Source organism: Salvelinus alpinus, chromosome 3 (genome assembly GCF_045679555.1).
Source record: "Salvelinus alpinus chromosome 3, SLU_Salpinus.1, whole genome shotgun sequence".
NCBI classification, from domain to species: Eukaryota; Metazoa; Chordata; class Actinopteri; order Salmoniformes; family Salmonidae; genus Salvelinus; species Salvelinus alpinus.
Window position 1 is genome coordinate 82,202,948 of NC_092088.1, and position 8,062 is coordinate 82,211,009.

Genomic DNA, 8,062 nt, shown 5'->3' on the forward strand with positions numbered 1-8,062 from the left:
AGTCATATTGGAACTGAGGAAAAATGTATAGAGCAGAAAAATAACAGAGACCTGTTGGGCAGAGAGGGGTGGGGCAGAGAGGGGCGGGGCGGAGAGTGGCAACGAGGGACGGAGCAGGGCAGGTAGAGGCAGGGTGGGGCAGAGATGGGTGGGGCAGGGTGGGCTGGGGTGGGCTTGAATGTTGAGCACTAAGCTAATTAGCCATAGAGGGCGAAGTGGAGAAATGTATTAGAGGGTAACACAGAAAGGGGAATGTTTACAGAGAGATACCTCATGGGAGATAGGCTTGGAGGGGCTCCAAGCGATATCGCCGTATACCGTTGGTACTAACCACAAGACAGCCACTGCACACATCATGCACAGCCTGTCAAAACCATGTCAGAGTGGTAGACAATGTCACTAGCCTGTCTGTCCATCTGTGGTCATGATGGTCACCCAAGCTTTATCTCCACACACAACCCTCAACAAATTAGCTTCCAAGCAAAACCCAAAGCACTGCATTCTCATAATACTTGTGTACCCTATTTTAGTTATTGAATATTTAGTTTCACCCTCCGTCAATCTTTTGAAAGGCAGTCTCTCTCCTGCTCGCGTCTACCGTTCATGTTGCTGAGCGTAGGCTGAAAGGAGTCATACAGTAATACAACTGCCTGCTCAATATTTCACCGAAACTAGGAAAAAAAGGGATCATACAGCTGCAACCATTCCCGACCGCAATGACTTCAGAGGCAGGCTGTCCTCCAGAGTGTAGTCTCCGGTGCAGGAGAAAGAGAGAGGTCTGACAGACCAAATGAAACGCAGAGGCAGAGAGGGCTGGCGTAATCGGGTTACATGATTGATGAGAGGGGGAAATGGGATCATGTTGTATTAAGAAAATGTGTGTTTGAACCCAAAACCGGCGCGTATCAGCAGACTAATGCATCAGCTATGGACACCTGAGAGCTAGATGCTGTTAGCACAGTCCCAACGGTGAGCAGGCTTATCGATCCTACGCAACCGCTCCTTTCCTCTCCCTCTCTCTTACTCTATCATCTCCTTACTCTATCATCTCCTATCTATCTCTCTCTCTTCCTCTCTCTCTCACCACTGCTGTAAACTCAACATAGCGCAATAGCGTCTGTGTATCTGTGTCTGTTTTTGTCGCAGTGTCCAATGTAAACTTTTGGCACAAGCAGGATGCCAACACTTAATCCCTGTGGCTTGTTAGGGGTACAGTAGCACTGCACTGCCTCAAGGAATTTAGGAGGGCGTGCTGCAGGGTTTGTCTCGCTACAGGCCAGCCAGTGTGCTAGAGTGATGAATTAGTGTTCTTGGTTAAGTATGTGGCTAAATTGATTCTGCAATAAATAATATTCTACAAATATAAAATATATTTATGTACAGTGCATTCGGAGAGTACTCAGACCCTTTGACTTTTTCCACATTTTAAATTACGTTACAGCCTTATTCCAAAATTGATTAAATAAAAAATATATATTTACATAAGTATTCAGACCCTTTGCCAAGAGACTCGAAATTGAGCTCTGGTGCATCCTGTTTCCATTGATCATCCTTGAGATGTTTCTATAACTTGACTGGACATGATTTGAAAAGGCACACACCTGTCTATATAAGGTCCCACAGTTGATAGTGCGTGTCAGAGCAAAAACCAAGCCATGACATTGAAGGAATTGTCTGTAGATTTTTTTTTTTCTCATTTTTTCTCCCCAATTTTGATATTTTGTAATCGCTGCCGCTCCCCAATGGGCTCGGGAGGTGAAAGTCGGGTCATGCGTCCTCCGAAACATGACCCGCCAAACCACGCATCTTAACACCCACCTGCTTAACCCGGGAAGCCAGCCGTACCAATGTGTTGGAGGAAACACCGTTCAACTAACACCCGAGGTCAGCTTGCAGGCGCTCGGCCCCCCACAAGGAGTCGCTAGAGGGTGATGAACCAAGTAAAGCCACCCCGGCCAAACCTGGTCGACGCTGGGCCAATTGTGCGCCACCCTATGGACTTCCGATCACGACCTGATGCGATACAGCCCGGGATCAAAACCGGGTCTGTAGTGGCGCCTCTAGCACTGCGATGCAGTGCCATAGACCGCTGAGCCACTTTGGAGGCGCAGGCTTCCATCATTCTTAAATGGAAGAAGTTTGGAACCACCAAGACTCTTCCTAGAGCTGGCCGCCCAGCCAAACTGAGCAATCGGGGGAGAGGGGCCTTGGTGAGGGAGGTGACCAAGAGCCCGATGGTCACTCTGACAGAGCTCCAGACTGACTCTGTGGGGATGGGAGAATCTTCCAGAAGGTTAACCATCTCTGCAGCACTCCACAATCAGGCCTTTATGTGCCTAAAAGGCACATGACAGCCCGCTTGGAGTTTGCCAAAAGGCCCCTAAAGACTTTCAGACCATGAGAAACAAAATTCTCTGGTATGATGAAACTAAGATTGAACTCTTTGACCTGAAAGCCAAGCGTCACGTCTGGAAGAAACCTGGCACAATCCTTACGGTGAAGCATGATGGTGGCAGCATCATGCTGTGGGGATGTTTTTCAGCGGCAGGGACTGGGATTCTAGTCAGGATCGAGGGAAAGATGAACGGAGCAAAGTAAAGAGAGATCCTTGATGAAAACATGCTCCAGAGCGCTCAGGATCTCAGACTGGGGCGAAGGTTCACCTTCCAACATGACAATGACCTTAAGCACACGGCCAAGACAATGCAGGATTGGCTTCGGGACAAGTCTCTGGTTGTCCTTGAGTGGCACAGGCAGAGCCTGAAATCTACCATCTCTGGAGAGACCTGAAAATAGTTGTGCGGCAACGCTCCCCATCCAACATGACAGAGCTTGAGAGGATCTACAGAGAAGAATGGGAATAACTCCCCAAATACAGGTTTGCCAAGCTTATAGCGTCATACCCACGAAGATTCAAGGCTGTGATCGCTGCCAAAGGTGCTTCAACAAAGTACTGAGTTTTTGAAAACTTATTTTTTTACATATTTTATTTTAATTTAAATGTATTTTATACATTTGTAAAAAAAAATCTAAAACCTGTTCTTGCTTTGTCAATATGGGGTATTGTGTGTAGATTGATGTGGAAAAAACAATTGAATCAATTTTACAATAAGGCTGTAACAAAACAAAATGTGGAAAAAGACAAAGGGGTCTGAATACTTTCCGAATGCACTGTGACTACCAAAAAGCATACAATAAAGCTCAGATTTGAATTATTTATTTTATGCAGTTATTATTGCTCATCTTTATCAAGGGTGCCCACTGTAAGTATATTTTATGTAGAGTGCATATAATATATTACATTTATAATGGGTGTTGTATGTTGTAACCATGTTTCAATTTTAAAAAATGGTCTCCTTGTGTACAAGCATGCACGTGTATGTGTCCTAGAGCAAAGGTTACTGTGATATCTGCATTTCTGGATGAGCCGTCTGTTTTTGGTTTTGCTCAACTTAAACCATCATTTTGAAATGTTTAGTTCTAAAACAAATCAGTGGACAATCCCTCAACAAACAGTCACTGGGGTGGAAACCAACGTCATAAAGAGGAATGAATGAAGAAATGGAGTCAATGTCACGCAACAGCGGAGAATGAAAGCAAAATCAGCCAAACCAAGCCCTAAAGAAACTAAACCTGCAATATACTGTATATAATGAGAGTGTCATATCGCATTCTTGATTTTATTTCATCTTATGCACCAAACATTTGCTCATGTCACAACTTTTCAGAGAGGAAAATAGTTCATAAATGTTATGCAACTATTACGGGTAATATTTTCATTTTTCCATGCTGTTATATTTTTCCACTGTCAAACAAATCAAAAAGCTAAAACCAAGATTTTTTTACATTTTCATTTCACCTTTATTTAACCAGGTAGGCTAGTTGAGAACAAGTTCTCATTTGTAACTGTGACCTGGCCAAGATAAAGCATAGCAGTTCGACACATACAACAACACAGAGTTACACATGGAATAAACAAACATACAATCAATAATACAGTATAAAAGTCTATATACAGCATGAGCAAATGAGGTAGGATAAGGGAGGTAAGGCAATACATAGGCCATGGTGGCGAAGTAATTACAATATAGCAAAAAACACTGTAATGGTAGAATGTGCAAGAAGAGATACTGGGGAAGGTAGTTGGATGGGCTATTTACAGATTGGCTATGTACAGGTGCAGTGATCTGTGAGCTGCTCAGACAGCTGGTGCTTAAAGCTAGTGAGGGAGGTAAGAGTCTCCAGCTTTAGTGATTTTTGCAGTTCGTTCCTGTCATTGGCAGCAGAGAACTGGAAGGAGAGGCAACCAAAGGAATAATTGGCTTTGGGGGTGACCAGTGAGATATACCTGCTGGAGTGCTACGGGTGGGTGCTCAAATGGTGACCAGTGAGCTGAGATAAGAGCTGAGATACCTAGCAGAGACTTGTAGATGACCTGGAGCCAGTGGGTTTGGCGACGAGTATGAAGCGAGGGCCAGCCAACGAGAGGGTACAGGTCGCAGTGGTGGGTAGTATATGGGGCTTTGGTGACAAAACGGATGGCACTGTGATAGACTGCATCCAATTTGTTGAGTAGAGTGTTGGAGGCTATTTTGTAAATGACATCGCCGAAGTCGAGGATCGGTAGGATGGTCAGTTTTACGAGGGTATGTTTGGCAGCATGAGTGAAGGATGCTTTGTTGCGAAATAGGAAGCCGATTCTAGATTTAATTTTGGATTGGAGATGTTAATGTGAGTCTGGAAGAAGAGTTTACAGTCTAAACAGACACCTAGGTATTTGTAGTTGTCCACATATTCTAAGTCAGAACCGTCCAGAGTAGTGATGCTGGACGGGCGGGCAGGTGCGGGCAGCGATTGGTTGAAGAGCATGCATTTAGTTTTACTTGCATTTAAGAGCAGTTGGAGGCCACGGAAGGAGAGTTGTATGGCATTGACGCTCGTCTGGAGGTTAGTTAACACAGTGTCCAAAGAAGGGCCAGAGGTATACAGAATGGTGTCGTCTGCGTAGAGGTGGATCAAAGAATCACCAGCAGCAAGAGCGACGTCATTGATGTATACAGAGAAGAGAGTCGGCCCAAGAATTGAACCCTGTGGCACCCCCATAGAGACTGCCAGAAGTCCAGACAACAGGCCCTCCGATTTGACACACTGAACTCTATCAGAGAAGTAGTTGGTGAACCAGGCGAGGCAATCATAGCTAATTGAGCCTGCAGGAGAGGCTCAGCTTTTCCAGAGCAAGTTTGACAAACAGGCTTCATGTAGGAGAGATGGCCATTGTTTGTGTGACTCTGTCCTGCTGGCCACAGAGCACAGAGATGTTTTAACTTCTTTCGGGATCAGTGTCCCGTCCATGGGACGGTTGAGCTAACGCAGGCTAATGCGATTAGCATGAGGTTGTAAGTAACATGAAAATTTCCCAGGAAATAGACATATCTGATTTTGGAAGAAAGCTTAAATTCTTGTTAATCTAACTGCACTGTTCAATTTACAGTAGCTATTACAGTGAAATAATACCACGCTATTGTTTGAGGAGAGTGCACAATGTTTAACATGAACAGTTATTAATAAACAAATTAGGCACATTTGGGCAGTCCTGATGCAAATTCTGAAAAGAAATGCAATAGTTCATTGGATCAGTCTAAAACATTGCACATACATTGCTCCCATCTAGTGGCCAATATATAAATTACACCTGGGCTGGAATTACACATTATGGCCTTTCTCTTGCATTTCAAAGATGATGGTACAAAAAAATACAAAAGAACAGTTGGTTTTCTCTTCGTATTATCTTTTACCAGATATATTTTGTTATATTCTCCTACATTCCTTTCACATTTCCACAAACTTCAAAGAGTTTCCTTTCAAATGGTACCATGAATATGCATATCCTTGCTTCAGGGCCTGAGCTACAGGCAGTTAGATTAGGGTATGTCATTTTTGGCGAAAATTTAAAAAAAGGGGCGGATCCTTAAGCGGTTTTAAATTTAAGGCACATGCAGAGTTAGTGTTCCAAATGGGTCACCATTTGCTCAACTTTCCAATGATAGAATAAAGAGTATATTTGGAGGATAAAAGTAATGTCATGCTTTCATTTCAATTGTTATGTTCTCAATATTTAAAAAATATTAGTATTATATACATTCTAACTATTCAGCATGTACTGTATATCTAATGAACATTATGGTAAATATTGCAACATAGAAACTGCCCATGCTATAACCTGTTTGTGATGTGTGCAGGATAGTAGAATCGCGATCTGAAAGTAAAGGTAATGTCAGACAACAGAGCCATAGCACACATGACTTCACTGACAACAAACTAAATAGCCTATTTCTTATTTCCTGGATTTTGTTCTCCTATAGTCTTGTGTTTAATCTTTACTGTTATATATGATATATGATATATGTATAAGTCTCTCACTGAACTCTCTGAAATTTGTGAAATATCCCATTGATTTTCTCAAAGCCTTTTTGCTCCGGTCCAAAAGGTGGTGATTGTATGGTTGTTCCCGTCCATTAAAAGCCTAGATTACTGCACATTAGCTATGGGCCTAGATTAAAAATAAACTGCACTGAAACTTCATTCAATACCACAATGACCACGGAAATCTTTTGTTACACACTGGGAACAGGAGGAGCATTTGTTTACACTGAGCGATTCCTTTCAAGGTCTTGAATGTTCTGAACTGATCAAAGAAACAGCTACATATGAGAACAAGTTTCAAAGCAAATGTTACAATTTCAATAACTACAGAGATGTAAATGCACTTTTCCACAGTTTATGATATATCTACAAAAACTCAAAAGTTTTACATTAAAAAAGTTAATGTTTTTTTTTACTTTCAAGGTCTTTGCAATATTGTCCATACATTTTAAACTAATCAAACTGACGTCAGTATGAACAGTTTAAAACTCATGCAAATTGAGACTGCTAATCATGTAGTCGAACAGCAGTAGACATTTCATGACTGCACTGCAGATGATTCTCAAATGGGATATTTGGCTTGTGTTTTTAGTCAATGTAAATATACCGTTATACATGTATGTGTATTGTTGCTGCAAATTAGTGTGAAATGCAATGAAAAATGTGATGTATAATTCCAAAATAGAAAGTTATTTATACTTTACAAAGGGAACACAGGTTCTAATTGATCTTAATAGAAAAATAATACATGCATGCTCTATTATCTATGTACTGTACGTAGTTTGACTGACGAAAGACTAATTGTATCTTATTTGATCAAATAATAATATTTGATCAAATCTCTTTCCTCTTGTCTTGGGCGTGTGTTGGGGTTTACTGTAACCCCCAGAGATATTGCATAGACTGTTAGAGTGTATCAGATAATGTGAAGATTAACAGCGGACCACCCCACACGCAAACAGGATGTAATGGCTGTCTGCAGTTTTTCCTCTGTCATCAGTCATTGGGGTCAAAGGTCACACGATTAATCAAAACTGTTTCTGCGGTGTGAGATACACAAATGAGCCTCTTAGGATTACCCAGGGCTGAAGATGGCCCCGTCTGTTTATATCTGCCAGACCATTAAACTCCCCATTTCCTATTCATTACATTAAACTCCCCATTTCCAGTCTGGTGTGAACTAATCAGCCATTCCATTTGAGTGACTTTACTCTGTCCTCCATTTCCTATTCTGCTGTCACGATGAGCCTTGTATGGGACTTGTATGAGGTCCTGCCGGTTACATTAGCTGGTGTTTGGACATCTGTGGGGCTTGGCTCAATGAGGAGGCCTGTCAACGTGGCTTTTGTAAATCGAGAGATAGTCCAAACACTCGGACACGCGGTAATAAAAACAAGCCCCTGTTCCCTGCATTAGCTCTGCTTTAGTGGAGAGGGATGGGTCTGAGTGATGCATCATGCATTTCTGTTACAGCTAAAGGGGAATTTCACCCTGGGGGAATCTGGGCTTGTTTTCATGATGTCTGAGGCATTTCCAGGACAGTGAGATGTTATACTGATCACACTATGCTGTACGTTTTTGTGGGTGTAGATATGATTGTCCTTGTTTGATAGAGCCATTGCCCATATTTCAGCAATGT